General features: G+C 61.4%; 1 protein-coding gene across 7 annotated transcripts in view; it reads left to right on the forward strand.

Moving 5' to 3' along the window:
- The window catches only part of BCOR (BCL6 corepressor), an 83,243-nt gene that overhangs the window by 6,192 nt on the left and 58,656 nt on the right, over positions 1-18,395 (forward strand). For 2 of the 7 annotated variants that reach the window (XM_080374326.1, XM_080374332.1), the window contains exon 1: positions 17,357-17,799. The exons of 1 other annotated variant lie outside the window; for it this stretch is intronic. The gene's annotated coding sequence lies outside the window, so the exon portion shown is untranslated. Of the gene's footprint in view, positions 1-10,356; positions 17,304-17,356; positions 17,800-17,828 lie in introns of those variants that run through there. 4 more of the 7 variants (XM_080374333.1, XM_080374331.1, XM_080374330.1 and 1 more) reach the window with 3 other exon arrangements.

Raw genomic sequence — 18,395 nt, forward strand, 5'->3', positions numbered from 1 at the left:
ACCCCAAAACAGTTGCTCAGACCCTAGTACTGTTGGCTGCAGCAGCCTGGAAGGAAGAAAGAGCAGGTTGTCACAAGTGGTTGTGTACTTGCAGGGTAAATTTGAAAGAAAAGCAATCCCATCCTGTGGTACGCAGTGCCTCAAAGCTGTAGGTCTGATGGTTTGAATTATTATTGCTTTTTAAAATTATAAATTGCATTTGGTACAGCGAGTGAGGATAATGTGCTGCTTACTAGAATTAAGTGCAACTCAAGGGTGTTTTGTTACAACAAAGGTGACCTCTCTGTGCTCGCTTTTTCATGGTTAGGGCTAACAGAGAATTTGATTTGAACCTGATGTCTATCTAGCAGTGGTTTTGGAAAGGAATTATGCCAATTGTATGAGAAGATATCCATAACTGGGCCATCAGATACATCTTCTGATACATGTGTCTTCTGAGGTAGGAAAGTGTAAGTCATAGGAAGAGAGGGCAAGCATGTCTGACTCATAGTAAAATGAGGGCACATGGAAAGTATAAACAGAGGACTGCTACTAGTAGGACATAAGGGTTGTGCCATGTGTCATGGGAAAAATAATTTTATTGTGGATAATTAAAGTTTAAAGGGGCAGTTGTGGTGCAGCTGCATGGCACAGAACATGAGGTGGGGCAGGTACACAAAAGCAACTTAACCTTTAATCTTGTGCTGCCCTTGTCCTGGTGTTGGTTCAGGTAGGCTGAGCCTCTCCCGAGTGTTGCAGTAGCAGCTTCAAGGTCCTCTAACATAACACGAACTTCATCATAGTTCACCCCAGGGTAAAAAGCATAGCTACGCAGGCTTTACGCTGTATTGGCACCATGTCCCTGGAGGCAGTAGCAGAGTAAGTAGCGTACAAGTCCCTTTAATCAGCTCTGTGCAGATGGGGAATCACTTCTATATGGCAACCAGCTTTCCTGGGCAGGTCGTAGCTGCCTTCCCACTAGAAGGTGCCTGTGGTGCAGGCGCACTACGCTTACTTGGTCTCCAGCATGTACCACGACCTCTGCTAGGGCAGAGGTGTCAGTGGGAACAGCCTGGGGAACTCAGTGAGCTAGGAGATGCCACAGGCCAGTCTGATTGCCTTTGACCAGAAAAGCACTTTTGGTCTGATGCACGACTGTGACATCATGATCAATGTGATTCTCCAACTGGGACTGTGGAAAAAGAGCTATCATTTGGGAGGAAAATAAATAAACAAAAGAGTGTTGCTCAGGTATGAGTCCTGCTAGGAGCACAAGGATAGTGTATGAAGCTGAGGTCCTGCCATTTCCAAGACCGTGTCTGTACTGTATGATTTTCTGCTTTTGAGGATACAGATGATACGGAAGGAGATCTTTGGGGCTGTGTTTCACTCCTGTTATATGAAGTCCACCACAATGCAATCCTAGCTACAGCTGAGGCTTTTGGGAGCCAGTCTGACTCAAATAATCCAGGGCATCTCAGCTACAGCTCAGGCCACCTCTGGAGTCCAGGCTTGCGGCACCTGGTGGAATGGCACTCACTGCATGCAGTGTTTCCTGATGTAATTTGAGGAGATCAGAGACTGAGAAGGTACTGGAGCAGTGGAGTTAATGCTGTAGCACATGGATCTTGGTCCTCTGAGATCCTGCTGTTCCATGATGCTGTTGCACAGCAAGGCTATCTGAGAAGCTGAGGTAGACTGAAAAATGGATGGATATCACCAGGATGGGCAGAGGAAGGGCAGCTCCTGTTTCTTTATTGGAGGACATGTTTCATCTGGTATCTAGTGGGACAGCTCTACCATGCTTAATGTCTGTCTTTTGGAGCAGATGTTCATGTGAAGGTGGATGGGAAATGGGCTCGAGTGTGAAAGCGGACTGCTGTGGTTGAAGAAGCCCTCATGGAAGTTGTCTGTGAACCATCTGGGGAGGAGTGTCTCAAAACTGAGCCCACCACAGACACTGAAAGGATTGAACTACCCCGACTCTTGCTGGAATTTACCTGGGGCTTCCACATTGCAAGAGAGGAAGAGGGAAAAGAGGGAATGGTGTAGTGGAGCTCTGTCTATGTGCTTCTCTGTTAGTGCACAGCCAGGGCTACTGCCATTGTGAGAATATGCAGCAGTTTCTTCTTACAGACAAAAGGAAAAATATATGAAGCCCTACTGAAGAGTAGGGCTGATGGAGCACTGCAAAAGCCTCAGCTAGAAAAACTAAGCTAGCTCTGCAGTTTGGTCAAGTGATGCTCAGTGTTGTGAATTTGATGAACAACACTAGTCTGCATGAAGACAGGCGACTTTTTAAATGGGGTTTTAATAAAGTCAGTATTGCTAAGGCTATCTATAAAGGTAATCTGCATGGGGTTTTAAACAAGTAAACTTAATGATGCCATTAATGCTTCTGACATGAATGAGACCGTTGCTGGAATACCGTGTCTGGCTCTGTTGTGGTGTTTGCATGTTAAAAGTGCATTGGTAAATTAATACTGGATCAGAAAAGAGCTACAAGAGTGATTCAAGGTCTGGGAATCGCATCTTATTGCAAAAGACTAAAAGAAATCCCATCTATTAATTTATCCAAGAGGAGGCTATGACTTGGTTTGATCATAGTCTTTAAGTGCCCTAAGTGTCTCTATGGGGAGATTTCTGATAGTAGAGATCTCTTTAATGTGGCAGACAAAGGCATAATGAGATCCTATGTTGGAAAATGAAGCTCTATGAATTTTGAGCAGAAATAGGTGCATTAAAAAAAAAAGGGGGGGGGGACATAATCACAGGAACAACTGAGGCAAGCAGTGGGTTTTCTGTTACTTAAAAGTCTTCAGAGCAAGACTGAATACCAGGTTAAAAGCTCAGCCAGAGTTTGTGAGTCTGATACAAGAACGTGTGGCTGAAATTCACTGGCTCATGGTATGTAGCAGGTCAAACCAGCTGATCGTAACATTCTGTTCTCGGTTTAAAAAAATCTATAAATTAGGTATTTCACATCCCCTGAGCCCCGATATTACTGGAGGTCTTGAAGGAATGCATTATAAGCTGTCATCATTTAATTGTAAGCAAGCAGGGGGATTGCCTTTTTTTTTTTTTCCATTAATAAAACTTCTTTTTCAAGAGCTCATTAGGCACTGGAGTTAACCAGCTGTTAAGAAACACGACAACATTTTAAAAACAGTTAAAATAATTCTCCTTCTCCTGTTTGCTCAGCTTTGTTTTGCAGTGGCACAATTTCATCAATGCTGCTTCTCTAGAAAACATTGCAAATTCCAGCAAAATAAAAAAATCCAACCTAAGCACTTGGGGTAGCTCCCTTGCTCTGTGCCCTCTTTCACATGCATCCCTTCATCTCACAGATATGTTGCAGGCTTTCTCTCTGGACCGTGCACGAGCAGAGCAGAGTCCATCCGTTTTCTAGTGCAGGCCCCTCACATAGGTGGGAATCCATTGTCTGTGACAGGAGCGCTTGGCCTACGGAGCTCTTGCCTTGTCTGAGTGAATGGCGGGGAAGGGAAAAAAAAGGTATTCCAGAAATTATGCAAGCTATTAACCTCCTTGAGGTTTCATAAAATGGCCTCCAGCAAATGGTCAGAATGTTTTTCTTACGCGGAGAGTAGCTTTCAAGACAGAGCAAACTTTCTTAGTATCTCTTCTAAGGGGGGAGGGGAGGGCGAGGGGAAGAAGATAAAAAATCCCAGCCATGGCTCTCGGGAGTCTTGAAAATCATATCCACGGTTGCGTGGACATACTAAACCTAGGATACATGCAGTGCCTCGTCACTCTCGGTTTTATCAAAACTGAAACAAGAGGTAGTAAGGAGCGCAGCAAAAGATGGAGTTCACAGTCGCTCGGGGACTGCGCTCCCGTCGGCGGGAGCACCCCCCCAGCCGCCGCCGCTGCTGCCCCCCGCAGCGTCTGATGTGCAGGCGGTGATCAGCGAGCCGGGGAAGCGGGGCTCGGCGGGGCGGCCGGGGCGCCGCTGCCTCCCGCGGCGCGGGCGGGGAGGTCGGCGGGGAGCCGAGCAGCCGGGGAGAAGGTGAACCCGGAGCCGAGCGGGGCACAAACCCATCAGTCGCACATAACTGGGGAAGACGCTTGGCCTCGCCATGACAACCGGCGGCCCGGGCTGCTCCCACGTCCCACCGCCTCCCCCGGGAACCCCTTTCCGTCCCCTTTCCCGGTGTTTGGGGAATGCGGGGCTGCAGAGACGAGCCCGGTGCGGGTAACAAAAGGGGATGAAAGGAGCTCTGTAGTTCACTTTACACGTCCGAGAGGCATTTTCATGCTCCGTAATGAGAAAGGATCATTCCGAGGAAGTTCAGATCAAAGGGAAGAGCATCCCGGACATTTGCATAATTTCCGGATTTCGGAGCACGGGCAGCCGAGCGCCGACAGCCCAACCTGGGCACCGCACCGGGGGCTGCTCCTCGCCTCACCCGGGGGCGCCGGGGAGGCCCAGAGAGAGGGCAGGCTGCAGACCGTGCTCCCGCAGGGAGACGGCGAGGCCTGCCCCGGGAGCGGCCATACGGAGGCCGCGGGGCCCCAAGCGGGACGCTGGGGCACGGTTCCGGTGCCCGACGTCAGGGAGCCCTCGGGGGCCCCGAAGGGCGAGAACCCCCCGGTACGCGGCCAAGCGGTCCCCGGGTCCCCGGGGGCCGCCCCCCGTTGCTGCCGTTGTGACGGTGGTGCCGCTGGGGATCGGCTCCCTTCTCCCAACCGGCGACATCTGTGCCGCGGAGCCAGCACGTCGCCTCCACGGGCGGATGGCGGATGGCTGCCGGCCCGGCGGCTCGCACCGCCACCAGCGAGCTGGGATAAAGGGATTAAAAGGCACGCTCGCTCCGGCGGCCGGGGGGGCACTGGGCTGGCTCCAGCCTCCTCCTCCCCCCCCCCCGCCGCCTGGACCCCGGCCCCGCGGCGCTGGCCCCGTCCGGCCCTAGCAGCGGGGAGGCACCGGCGCGCCCGCGGTGGCTCATTGTTCCCATAACCAGCCGGGGCTGCCGCAGGCGGCCGCGGTGCTCGGGGCGACGGTGGTCGCTGCTGCTGCTGCTACCGGGGAGGGGATGCCCGGGGACACCCTTTTCAGCCATTTTAAAGCGGCAAAGCTGGCGTCCCGCTGCGGCTGCCCCGGCCGCCCTCCTCGAGCCGAGCCCACTCCGTTCCCGGCCGTCGCTCTTGGAGATGCGGGGCTCCACCCCACCCCGAAGCCCGCACCTCCCGCACACGCCCCTCCCCTGCGGTCCCTGGGCGACCCCCCCCGCCCCACACCCGGCCGCTTAGCGGGGACACCGCGCTGCCCCCGCGCCATGTCCCGGGGATGCGGCCAGCCCCGGCCCCTGCTCCCGCTGGGGTGCAGCCAGGCCCTGCCCCAGTCCCGAGTCACGGTCCAGCCCGTCCCCGGCCAAGCCGCAGACCGGGATGCAGCCGGACCGTGCCCCAGCCCCGGCTCGGGATGCAGGCAGCCCTGGGCCGGGGTGCAGCCTCCTCGGGAGCCCCGCGGCTTCTCGCCGCATTGGCCGAGCCCGGGCGGGTTGGCCGGGCGCCAGGGAGGTGAGGTTAGCCTCGGAGCTGGCTGGCGGATGGCATGTTATTGTGAAAAGAGAGCGGGGAAGGCAAATAGGAGCATGGCACGGTATAGGCTCGCCACGTGACCGAAATGTGTTTATCTCGCCCCGGAGAAGCCGGGCTGCCTGCGGAGGCCAACGTTGCTCTCATGGCACAGGCGTGACTCCCGTGGCTGTGGACGGGGCTGGGCCCTGCGAGAGAGCAGAGACCACTTCTGTTTGCTTTTGCTGTCGCTTCGGCTTTTATCATTTGCCTTGTCATTCATCATCAACCTCTCTAGGTCTCCCTCCCCCTTGTCCCCCCGTCGTGTCCCCCCCCCGTCCCCCCCGCCGCCTCCCCCAGGGTCAGTCAGGAAAAGATTGGGAATCCATCTGAGGAGCGAGACAGGGAAAGAAGGGTCGGATGGAGATGCGGCTGGGGCGCGGGGGGGCTGGGGGGATAAAAGCAGCTGCGTGCAGAACAAAGGTGCTGGAGGGTGGCTTTTGGTGGTGGAGCAGAACCTCGTAAATGAGAGATTTCCGTTCACAAGACTCCGCATGCACAGTTTCTGTCCTGCCCTTGAACTGACAAGCGAATATCTGCATCGCAACCAGAAAGTAAATCACACCGAGCCTGGCTCGGGGAGGGAGCGCACAACGCTCCAGTCGGTTGCTAAGTGCGAAAAAGTGGAAGATTTCAGCTTCCCAGCGCAGCCCCGCTTCTCCGATACAATATTTACTTTGGGAGCCCGGCGAAATACGCTCAGTATTTATTACGCAGAGTGCCGGAGCAAGCTCGCATTTGCGTGATTAGGAGCAAGCGGAGGAGCGGCCGTGGCGCGGCATATCAAAGCGAGCCCGCCTTGGCAGGGCTCCCAGGCAGGGCTTTACTGGCACCCGCGGGATTCCGCGGGGCAGGGCGAGCGCGGCCCGGGCGGCGGCGGCGGCGGCTGCCGCTCCCCGCTCCCCGCCGCCGGGGCACGGGGAGGGCCCCGCAGCCCTTCGCGGGAGGCCAAAAGCGAACGTCGTTCCTGCCGTGGGCCCCGCGTTAACGAGGCGCAGCGGCTGGGCTGGGCCGGGCTCTGCCCGCGGGCTCGGCGCTCCGCGGCATCAGCTGCGGCCAGCCGGCCGGTAATCTCATTAGTGCCGTCGCGTTTGGGGAGAAAAGCGCCCGCCGTCCCCGCCCGGCCTCGGGAGAGTAGACAAAGGTCTGCGAGGCAAGGCCCCGCGGCCGTGCCACGGCGGGCCGGCCCTGTTAATGTTCAATCGGGAGCGGGGGAGCAGTGCCGATCTCCTGGCTCCGCGCTGGGGGGGGGCGCCGACCCCTGCTCGCCGCTGCCGGCCAGGCTGTGCCGGGGCCGGTCCAGCGCAACGCGCCTCTCCGTCTTGCCCCATCGGGATATTTTCTGCTTGGAAGTTATGCTAAAATAACATTTGTGTGCACGTTAATGATTTATTTATGTGGCTAATAACGCTCACATTCTCGCTGATATTTGTCTAGGCGAAAGACCAGCTGCGAAATGCCCCGCAGCTGTAGCCAGTGCTAGAACAGAGTGCCTTGGAACCAGAAATCAATGCTCCTGAAATGAACAAGTGGACAACTTATTAGGCTCAGTCACTCCACACGCCGTCCCCTGATAACGAATAGATGAAGTAGGCACTGGAGAAAGGAAGCGTCTGGGAAGGCCACACATGCCCACTCCTTCGCGGAGAGGCCGGGTAATTCCGCGGGGCACAGCTGGCCGCACGGACATCCCCGGGCAGGGCAGGGGCTGCGACACAGCACTGGCAGGCTGCTTGGGGTTAGATGGTGATAAATACGGCGAGCGCCCGGGAGAGCGGCTCCAGGAGTCATTGATGAAGGTGTCCGGTTTCCTTGCTGCTCCAGAAAGCAGAACCGACAGGTTCAGCGAGATCACGTAATCGTGGCGTCTCTGCCTAGAAACAGTCGCGCTAATTTTGCATTTTTACCATCCACGGGGAGGAAAAATACCTGTCCTCCCGCAATGCAAATCCTTACACAAATAGATCTGCGGGCGCACAGGGAGCCGCTGCCAGCCTGACCTCCAAACCAGGAGTCGCTGGGCCCGGATTCAGAGTGACCGGTCAGCAGCAGCACACCCCGACAGCACACGAGATTGTGCAAACTCCCCAGCAGCCCCTCGCAACTCGCTGCTGGCTGAGGAAGGTCCGAGCAGGAGCCTGCGGTTAATCTCCGAGGCCTTCATGCATCCCTGGCGAGCAGCGCCACAGCGCTAAGTGCAATTAACATAACAGACACTAAAATAGGAGAGAGCGGCGCTGAATTTAATTTGCAGGCTTTAAAAAAAAAAAAAGGAAAAAAAACCCCCACAACTTAGCACTTGGAACGGTCTGGTGATGAACGCGGAGAACGAGGTGGAAGGCGGTGGAACAGCCCTCCTGCCTCGGGGAGGGGCCGCGGTCAGTCCCGGGGACCCGCTCCGGGAGCCGGGACCACCTTGGTGCGCGCAGCACCGTAAAACATTTCTAGACAGGTAAACTCCTCCGACGGGGCTGCCCCCGCCGCGCAGCCCCAGCGCAGCTTCCCCCCCCCCCCCGCCCAGCGGGAGCTCCCACAGCGCGGGGGCAGCCGCAGCGTGACCAGGTCGCCGGGGCGGGCAGGCACCTCCTGGAGCCTCCTTCTTGCCCCCCGACACGCACGCACCGCGATCCGGCTGCTTCCCTGCCCCCGCTGCCTGGGGGGAGAGAGAGGAAATGGGAGAGGGGGGAAGAAGCGGCGGGGTAACCCCCTCCCCGCGCTTCCTCACATATTCCCCCCCGCAAACTGCCTCCCAGTAGGGCAGAAGTTCACAAAAGAGCGAGACAGAGAGGGGAAGATCGAGGTTTCCGAGAAAAGAGAGGCGAAAAGAGCGAGATAGAGATTAAAAAAAAATCTAAAAACGTCGCAACCGAGGGAGACCCACCGATCGGCTGGGAAGCCTGTGGTATCCGGCCGGGGGAGAGGGGGGGAAGGAAGGGAGAAAAGAGGGTTTTAAAAAAACTGGAAGGCAAAAGCTGTTGGGGAGGAAGTGTAAGCCGAGAGGAAGGCTGGGGGAGGGGAGAGAGCGCCATCTTTTCATGTCACAGTCACAGAGACAGCGCTGGGCTCGGCCACAGCGTCTTGGTTTCTTTTTAACAGCGGAAAACGTGCGATTAGCAGGCAGACGGGCGGAGACTACCAGCCCTGCGCGCACGCACAGCCCGCAGCTCTGTCTCCTTGCCGTGTAATCCCAGCGCTCAGCGCTGCTGCACCCCCTCATTAAAAAACCGGAGATTTCCTCCTCCTCCTCCTCCGCTCTCCGAGGAAAACAACGCCCGCCACCGCCTGAACCCGGGCAGCGCCGCCCGCACCGCACCGCTCGCCCGGAGGCCGCCCGGGGGCCCCGCGCTCCCCAGAGCCCGGACCGGCCCTGCCTGAGGGCTGCGCGGTCCCCGCCGCTCGGCCCCTGCCCCCCCGCGAGAGGCTTATGCTCATTCCCCACCCCAGGGGGCCGCCCCCGGGGGGTGCACGGCGGGGGGCTGCCTACAGCTCCCCCCTACCCTGTTTCCCGTCCTCGAGGGCTGCTGCTACCTCTCTGCCAGGGCGGCTGCTCGCCGCTTCCCCCTCCCGTGCCCTCCCTTTATCCATCCTGAGAGCGAGGGTGGGGTGCGCCGAGCCGGGGCTCCCCGCGCTGGGGCCAGTGGCGAGGAGCAGCGCTGGGATCCCCCGGGACCCAGCAATCCCGCGGCGGAGCCGGGCACTGCCGCCCACGGCCCCATGAACGGCGCTTTATTCCGCAGCGCTCAAACCCCTCATTGTGTTTGGTAGAATCACCTGCCTCCTCTGGAGCCGGGCGATTAATTTAATGCGATACAGAGCGCGCTCCGTTCCGGCCCCTCCTCGGCGGGGAGATCTCCGCCGGGCGCTCCCCCCGCAGTCGCGGGGCGGAGGAGGGGCACGGCACGGTACGGTACGGCACGGCACGGCACAGCGAGGCGGGCTGGCATCCTCCGAGCACCGGCTCTCCCGGCGGCGCCCGGGGAAACCTTCCCCGCCCGGTAGCGGCGGCGGCAGCTCCGATTGGAGTCGCACAAGCAGCCGCCGCGCAGACCTGCTCGGTGCCCGGGGGGGGCTGCGAGGCGGGCGGGGGCCGAGCCGTGCCTGGCGAAGGGATTTGCTGGGTCGTTGGCTGCGCCTGGGGAAAGGCGGGAGGGCGGGGGGGGGGGGTTTGGCTGTGCCTAGCGATGGGGGATTTGAGAGGGAAGGGGAGGGGGTGGCTGGGCTCGGTGGAAAGCGGGGGGGGGGGGCTGGCTGCCGCGACTGCTGGGGACGGTGGCTGTTGTTATTACTGTTATTGTTATTTTTAGGGGACGGCGGTGGTGGGAGCGGGGGGGGACGGGCCCCGCTCGGCGGGAGGCGATGTGGAAGGGGGGCTGCCGGCTGCGCCCGCGGAGGGGGCATGAGGTGAGGGCGGTGGGAGAAGCGTCTCCTCTGTTTCTAATAAAGGAAACGACTTTTATTGAACGATAAATGCAGGGGAACGAAAGTCGTGTGGGTGCGCCTGGTGGGGGCGATTGATTTGGCGGAGAGAAAGGGGGGGAGGCAGCTGCCCGTGCCGGCGCGGGGTGTTTGGGGCGGGGGTCGCGCAGCGGCGAGGGGCCGGCTGGCCTCGGCTGCCTCCTGCCCGGGGGGGATGTCGGGGAGGGGGCGTTGGCCGCCCCGCTGGAAGGGGGCGAGGGCTGCCCCTGTTCGTGAGTGGGCTGGAGAGGGGGAGAGCGGGATGCTCGCGGTGGGGGGTCCGGAGGGAGGGGGGGCGTAGGCCGTGGGGTGGTGTCGCCTGCCCTCTCGGGCAGGGGGGGCTGAGGGGGAGGTGTCGGCTGCGCCTTGCCAGTTGGGATTTGATAGGGGCGGTAGGAGACACGTCTCCTGTTTCTAATAAAGGAATCGGCTTTTATTGAAGGATAAATGCAGAGAACCAAAGTCGTGTGGGCTGCAGCCGCCGAGCTTCGTTAGCTGCCGATGTGACTGTGAAGATAAAACGCTCCACAATAACTCGAGCGCGAAGGGCGCCGGGGATGGGGATGTGCGCTCCCCGCTGGCCCCGGCCCTGCGCCCCCACCGCGCCCTACGGCCCTGGCCCCGCGGCGGAAGGTGCCCGGGGAGCTTCAGACCGGGCTAACGGCTCGGCCTTGGGACTTGGCCAAGTTTCTCTGACTTAGGGGAACTCTGGGGATGAGTAATCTCTCCAGGCTAGGGTTTGGGAAGGTGGTGGGTTTTTTTTTTTCGCTAGCTCGCTCTCTTCTTTTTTTCCCCTTGTCATCAGCTGCTGACCCACTCACTTCGAGAGCGCGGCACCGACGGGTTTCTGAGAAGGGCGGCGGGAGGAGACGGGGGATGCGGTGAGCCCGGCGAGGCCCCCCCACCGCCTCAGCTCCCCACCGAGCCACCCCGGCTCTGTTGTGGCCCCGACCACTTCGGGGCTGCGGGGCGTCCCTGCTCTCCCGGCTCCCGTGCAGGGCCCTGGATGTGGCTTTGCCGGGGGATGAGGGGATGCCCACCCGCCCACACCACACACACTCCACTGCCTGGCGTGGAGGCCGGTGCGGAGGTTTCCCAGGGCAGGGAGGGCACGGCATGGCCGCGCCTTGCCCTCGGGGAGCTGTTGGGAAACGTTTCCTACTCGGCACCTCGGCTTATCTCAGGTGGCGACGGCTCGAGGACGGGAGGGGGGAACTCCGGGCCCGGGGGGAAGCCCCCGGGGACGGAGAGGCAGCGCGTAGGCCCGGCCGTGGCCGCGGCGGCGGCAGGCGTGGGCGTACTGAGCCCCGCTGCCCGGCGGCCGGGGAGGAGCAGTGCCCGCATCCTGCCCGTGGGGCGGGCGCGGTGGGGCCCTGCCCGGTGCCGCGGAGGGCAGGCCCGCCGCCGTGTGCGTCGGGCGCCGTGCCCGCCCGCGGCCTCCGAGTGTGCCTGCCGGGCAGTGGGGCGTGGGGGCGGCCGCTGGGTAGGGAAGCGGCTGGGGGGGCTGCGGGGGGGAAGCATAAGCGAGTCGACGCCGAGCGCGGCCGCCGCCAACAAATCCTGCAGCTTGGCTGGGGGCAGGCAGGCGGGGGAGCATCGCCGTCCCGATGTCGTCGGGGGTGCTGCAGCGAAACGACCTGGAAAAGGCAGCCCGGCTGTCGTTCTGCCTCACCCGCCGCCGCGTGTGCTGGCCGGCGTGGGGCTTCCCCCCAGCGCAGCTCCTTGCCGGCTTTACGGGCAGCGAGGGGCCAGTAAGGCGGGCCGCATCCCCCGCCTGCGACGGGGGAGGCGGGCGGGCAGGGCCGGGGAGAGCCGCGGAGCGGGGCGCGCTGCTAATCTCCGAGCCTGGCAGGTTTCAGTCCTCAGATTACCTGCGTGTTTGGCAATTTCCGAGAGGCGCGCTGGGAGGCGGCTGCTGCCCTGGTTTGGGTACCGCGATGGCAGGGGGGGACGGCGGGGGGGGACAGGGACACGACGTTGGGAGATGAAGTGGGAACGGGGTTTTAAATGGCATTTCTGTACGGAAAATACTTTTATTTTCCCTTGGTTTTTTGAAGCTGCTTTCGAAATGAACATTTTCTGCGATAAGAGGTGACCGATCAGAATCGCTGGGGGGAGGCTATAAGCAGACGTTTTGCCCCAGCTTACTGTTATCTTATCTTTCACACTTGCAGGGCGAAAAAGTGGCTTATCTTTATACCCACCCCCCTCTCGCCTTAATTGCTAAAAACACTGTGAAGTGTTAAGTACAGGACTAAAGAATCTCTCCGCGTGTCTGCCATGCGAGTGATGGGGGGGGGGGGGGATCCGAATTGAAAAATTAGGGACTTTTCTCTGGAAAAGTACACACGTGTACACACCGAGAGCCTCTCCCTGCCCCCGCTCCACTGCCGCTTTGATGTTGCAGGCTCCAATTTCATATGTATGCACCCCGGCGAGCCACCCGCTGCTGCGGGCTTCCAGCCGGGGCGCAAATCCCGCTCGGCACGGCGGCGAGCCCGGGGGCCGCGCCGCGAGGCGCGGGCTCGGAGGGCGGCGGAGGCCTCCGCTGTCACCTCTGGGGCGAGTGAATAACCCCAGTGTTTATGAACCCGGGTGCAGAATTGGTATTCAGCGCCGAGCCACGGCATCGTCTCCTCGCATTCTCTCCCCACCCCCTCCGAAACAAAACACAACACAAAAACAAAACCAGAAGGAGGACGGAGGTGATTCATCGACTGTATCCAATTATTAACATACAAGCTGTAGTCTGCACAAACACACCTTCAAACCATGGCGGTTCCCCCGGCCGCCGTATTATATTTAAACCCAGGAGCGTGCTGACTGCCGTGCCTCCGCCGAGCCGCCGCTCGCTGCCGCTCCTTCCCAGGCCGCCGAGGGACGGAGACGGGGCGCAGCCGGCGCCCCCCGGGGCTGAGGGACCCCACCGGGAAAAGGGGGCGCAGCCCCCGGCTCCCGCGCATCGCCTTCAGAGGCGAAGGCTCAGCCTCTCCCACACTGCTCTCCGGCCGGGCCAGGGGTTTTGTCTGGCTTCAGCCCCTGTCCTCGGTCTGCGCCCCCCCCGCCGAGCCCCCCCCCGCGCCGCCCGCTGCCCCCCGCCGCGCTGGGGGGAGGCGAGGAGAGCGACAACCTCGCCGGCGCTATTTTTACTCCTCTTCAGACTTGTGCGGCGCACGCCCCCTCCCCTGCAGGGCCTTGCCTAGCGGCTGCATCTCCCCGCTGGCAGGAGCGGCCGGGGCTGCCGGCGGCCCTGCTTTCACCTCCTCCTGGCCGGCCGGCCCGCCCGCCCCGCCGCCGGCAGCGCCCGGCCCCCGCGCTCGGGGCAGGGGCCCGCAGCAGCGCTCTGCCCGAGGGGACGGTGCGGGGGTGGGGGGGTGGGGGGGGACGGGACACAGGCGCGCCGCAAGCAGACAAAATGGCCGAGGTATGCAAGTGGGAGAGGTGGAGGGGGCAGCTCGCAGCTAGCTTGCCCTTATCCTGCAGCGGGCTGCCGCCCCCCTTTCTTACCCCGGGCAGGGGCCGTGCCTCCAGCCCGTCCCCCCGCGGCCGCCCCGGTGGGCTCGGCGCTGTGCCTTCCCCACCGAGCTCTGCACGGGCCGGCAAGCGCTTCCCCCGCCGCGGCGGCAGCCGGCCCCGGGCGGCGGGCGGCAGGCCGAGGTTCCCGGCTGGAGGCTGGCCGAGGCGTGCGTGTATTTGTTTGCCTGCTTGTCCCTCCCGGGCTGTCCGGTCCGAGCGGCAAACGGGGCCCGGAGGATCGCGGGCATCTCCGCTCTTCAGTGGATCGGGGAAGAGGTGCGGAGCAAAGCAAACACAACTGGAGAGATTTGTCATTCGGCTTTGTAAGAAAGATAGCGGCGCTTAGTCCATGAACCGAGCGCGTCTCGGGCTCTTCTGGGGAGAGGGAGAGAAAATAATGGATCTCCTGTCAACAGAGTAGCCATGAACTACGAAGTAAAATTATAGTACTTCTGCTATGCAAAACCCCCTTGATTGCACGGGGAGTTTGCATGTCGGTGTAACAATATGCTGGCACCGTGTCAGGTCTGAAAGCGGTGCAGACCCTGTGTAACGCCAATTGAGGCTTGTCTTGTTTTGTTATTCAGATTTCTACACTTCCATTAAATTCCACTGCCTTACAATAAGCAATGATAAAGGTCTGATTTAAGACACACTCAAGCAGGGCAATTCAGAGCTTAGGACAGTGATCTGTTATTTATAGGCTTTTCCTAGCACTCATCACCAGGCTGTCTGAGCACCTCGCTCGCATTAATTCATTTTACCTTCGCTGCGCCTGTCTCCCCTCTCTCTCATTTCCCGTGCTCGGGAGACCCGCGTGCTCCGGTTGCCGTTTGGCGGGCAGGGGAGCGGCCGTGGAGGGTGCCGGGGCCCGGCCTCGCTACTCCTGCCGTTTAACCCCCAACTTTCTGAGGTGCGCGGGCCGGGGGCAGTGTGTGTGTGTGTTCCAATTAGAGGCGGCGCTGGAGGTAAATGAGAGCCGGCGTAAAGCCATCCCACTTGGAAGCCTCCTGCGAGAAGCCCATTCTGCCATTAACAATGGATTTGTCTTTACGAGGAGGTTAAGTACTTAGCATTATCGGAGCAGCCGTTTTTGCGAGCGCATCCTCGCCCGGCTTCGTGGCGGCAGCAGCAGCAGCGGCAGCAGCGCGGAGCCCCAAGCATCTGTGCGCGGAGCCCCCCCTCCTCTCCCGGGGAGAAAGCAGTGTGCAGCGGCCTGACCCGGGGGTCAGTTCCCTCCGGAGCGGGGGTGGTGGTGGTGGTGGTGTAATCCGCAAGGCAAGAGCATGCTCTGAATTTTCCGAGGTTAGCTCGGCGGTGCCTGGCTCACCCGCGGCAGGGGAAGGCGGCGCGGCGCGCAGCCGGGCCGAGCCAGGCCGCGGGAGGAGCGAACTGAAGCCCCAATGTCTTCGCCAGGAGCCGCCAGCCTCCTGCTGCAAAGCTCGGGGACCCGGGGAACAAAAAAGGCACAGAGGCAAACAAGCGCGGGTCTGTTCCTCCCCTCCACGGAGGAAACTGCGTTCACGAAGAAAGAAAGTTTAACTACGCTTAAAAATAAAAGTGGAGCGAGTTTACCCCGAGATAACTTGAAGTCATTAGTTAAAAAAAAAATAAAACCCCATCCCCAGCCACCCAGCCACACGCTGTAGGCGCACACATGTGATCCGGAGTTCGCAGCCCGGGAAAAGGGAAGTGTGCGACTTTTGTGATACAAGTGCGGGCCGATGGCATCGCGGTTCCAGACCTGCGGGGACAGACAAAGCCCGGATCAACGCAGCCAGGAAGCCGCGGCTACGGCCACCTTGCCGGGAGACACGCTAGTTCTGCTTTCCTACCGAAAGAAGCAATTTTAATGAGGTTCTCCCTAGGAAAGGGAAAAAAAACCCCAACAAACCAGCAGAGGCCTTTCCTCCAGCTGTGTGCCTGTAACTCACGTGTGTTCAGTCTAATAACTTTTAATGTCTAGCCCTAAAACATCTTTATAAAAAATAGCTTTACAGCGTAATAGGCCAGGTGTCCTTCTGCTTGTTATCGGAGATTAAAAAAACCTGTGTGAGCCTTTTCAGATGCGTGGCCCGCCGCGCCGGGATCAAACCCGGACGCTGCCCGGGGCCGTACGCCCCGTCGGCACCGCAGCCTGGCCGCCGCGCTCGGCGGCTCCCTGGGCTCCCCTGCGAGGAAGCTGAGCGGTGCGGCTGGAGTTTCGGGTTTCAGGCGGTGGATATTTCACTTCTGCTTTGAGACGGGCGAGTTTTTTAAGAGAGACGTGGCGAAAACCTGAAGCCTCGTGATGGCAGTTTAATGAAATGCTAACCCTCTGGCCGCGACCCGGGTGTGCGCGTGTGTGGGGTGTACACCGTGTCCCCCTCCCCGAGCATCTGGTGACCCCCACGTTTTTTCCAGACGAGGCTTAGATTCTCGATTATAAACTTATGGATTGGGGGGGTGGGATGTCTTTGTTAGGGACAACTTTCGGGATCTCCTGGTCTTCTATCAAGCAGTAGCGGCGGAGAGCAGGCAGGCAGCCCCGGCAGTTCTGCTCTGGCGCTGAACACTCATCGCCCTCCTTGCTGCTTGCGCGCTCTCGGCGGGGAAACCTTTTGCAGCTCGCAGCGTCTCAGCAGCCTTTTACGTGCAGGGTCCTGAACGTGGCGATTAAAAATCCCCCCCGGGGCGAATTGTCCGTGTTAATCGCCCGGTGTTTGGCTGGCAGTCGCTCCCACACGGCGCGGCGGCGAGAAGGGCTGGATGCGGCGCCGGCGGCGCTGAGGTGGCAAAACTCCCGCTTCCCCGGGAAGGCGCCGGGCGGTGCGGGGGAGCTGCGGAGCCAAGGGCCCGCCTGGCCTTGAGGCCGGGGCCGCCCCGGGAGCCTCCGCGCCGCGGCATCCGCGGGACCAAACCCGGGAATATCGGCGGGGATGGGCGTTATGAACCTGAAATTTACGAGTGGAGCTCGCCGAGCCAAAAGTTGCCTTGCCAAAGTAAATAGATGCAGCGGATAACTATCAACCCGGAGATTAAAGGGCTCCACAACCCGGGCAGAAAACTTAAAGCAGCCGTAGAAATGCCAGAGAGGGAAACGGCGCTTCGGCTGCCATCCCACCCCGGGTTGCCACACCGCTCACACGTAGCAGAAAGCGCGTTAAGGGCTGCCAAAGCCGGATCAGGCGAAAACGCGCTTTAATAAGGTCCCCCCCCGGCCCCCCCGCAATGCAGACGTTGACAAACGAGTGGCTTTTTTTCCATCCCGATTCAGAGCTCGGAGAAGCGGACCGGGGGAAAACGCGTATATCGGCGCGGCCGTGCCGCGGATCACGCGAAGCTGGGGGCGGCGGGTGGGCCTAGAGAGGGGCCCCGGGGCCGGGGAACCCCTCTGCGGGTGGGAGGCTGCGGGAGAAAGGGTCCGTGCGCGCCGTGACCCCTGCAGGGGGTAAGGACGGCTGCAAGCCCTCGGCGGGTCCTGGGCCGGCGGGGATGCCCTTGCGTGACGGGGGGATCCCGGAGCCGGCAGGTCGGGGTGGGGGCGCGGGCTGTACTGCGGGGGGCGTGATCCCGGGCGCCGCGGTGCGGCGGGGCGCGCGGGCGAGAGCGCTGCGAGAGGACCGTGGGCGTCCGGCGGCGGGGCCGAGGCGAGCGGGGCGGCGGGGGGTGGCAGCGCGGCGCAACCCGCCGCGGAGCCTCACAGCGGTGTCTGGCAGCGCCGCCGCCGCCGGGGTTTTGACAGCTTGGTGGAGCGGAGTGAGCGGAGCTTTATGGTAATTGCGGATCTCCACTGGCCTTCTGGGTAGCGAGCGAGGAGAGTATCAGCGGGGCGGGGGGGCGGCTTTCCTCACCCCGCCGGCCGGGGAGCGCGGAGTACCCCCGGGGCACCGCAGCTCGGCAGCGACCTGTGCCAGCCGCGGGGAGCGGGCGAGGCGAGGGGCTGGCGAGGGGCGCAAATCAATTAGTCAGGGCAAGGGGGGAGAACGGGTGCGTGGCCGGGCGAGCCCTGCCTGGCTGGTCAGGGAAACGCAGCCAGGGGAGGGGGAAACTTGCAGAGGGAAAAAGCGGTGGCGGCGCTGCTGCTGCTGCTGCCGTTGCCGCTGCTGCTGGCGGCGGCTCCCTCGGTGCAGCGCCTGCCCGGGGGGAGGGGAAGGGAGGGGAGGCGGCGGCTGGAGGAGGAGGAGGAGGAGGAGGAGGAGGGAGAGAGGGAGGGGGGATGCGAGGGGAGCGCAGCGTGCAGCAGACGGAGCCCGGTCTCCCAGCGGCAAGGTGAGGAAGAGCGGCTTTCCCGGCGGACTAAAGAGGGGAGGGGGGGGGGAGAGGAAGAAAAAGAGAGAGGGAGAGAGAGGAGGAGAAGAGGAGGAGGAGAATTAAATCCCCAGCCACACACACACAAAGCCGCGGCGGCCAGGGCACGGGAGACGGCGGCGCGGGCGAGATGTGGGGAGCGCCGCGCTCGCCAGCGCAGGAACTTCGCCCGGAGCAAGCCAGCAACATGGCGCTGCCAAACCAGAGCCGGCAGCCGGAATGAGCATCGCGGGCTGCCGCTCCCGCTGCTGAGCGCAGCCGAGCCGAGAAGCAAAGCTCTTCCCGCGGGCACCTGCCCCGTCGGCGCAGGCGGCGGCGGCGCTCCCGCCCCCCACAGCTCCCTGCGTTCCCGCACCCCTTCCCTGGCCCGCTCGCGCCGGGGCAAGCCGCGACACACGCACCCACGGAGAGGGGGAGGGGGCTCGGGAAACTTTTCTTGCCTCTTCTCCCCCACCCCCGACGGGGCTGCCCTTCCTGGGAGAGCAGCAGGGCGAGGCGACGGTGTAAGACCCGCGGCGCGGACCGCGCACGCCGCAGCCCCGCGGCGCGGCAGGAAG

The sequence above is a fragment of the Falco punctatus genome (assembly GCF_963210335.1).
Source record: "Falco punctatus genome assembly, chromosome: 2".
NCBI lineage: Eukaryota > Metazoa > Chordata > Aves > Falconiformes > Falconidae > Falco > Falco punctatus.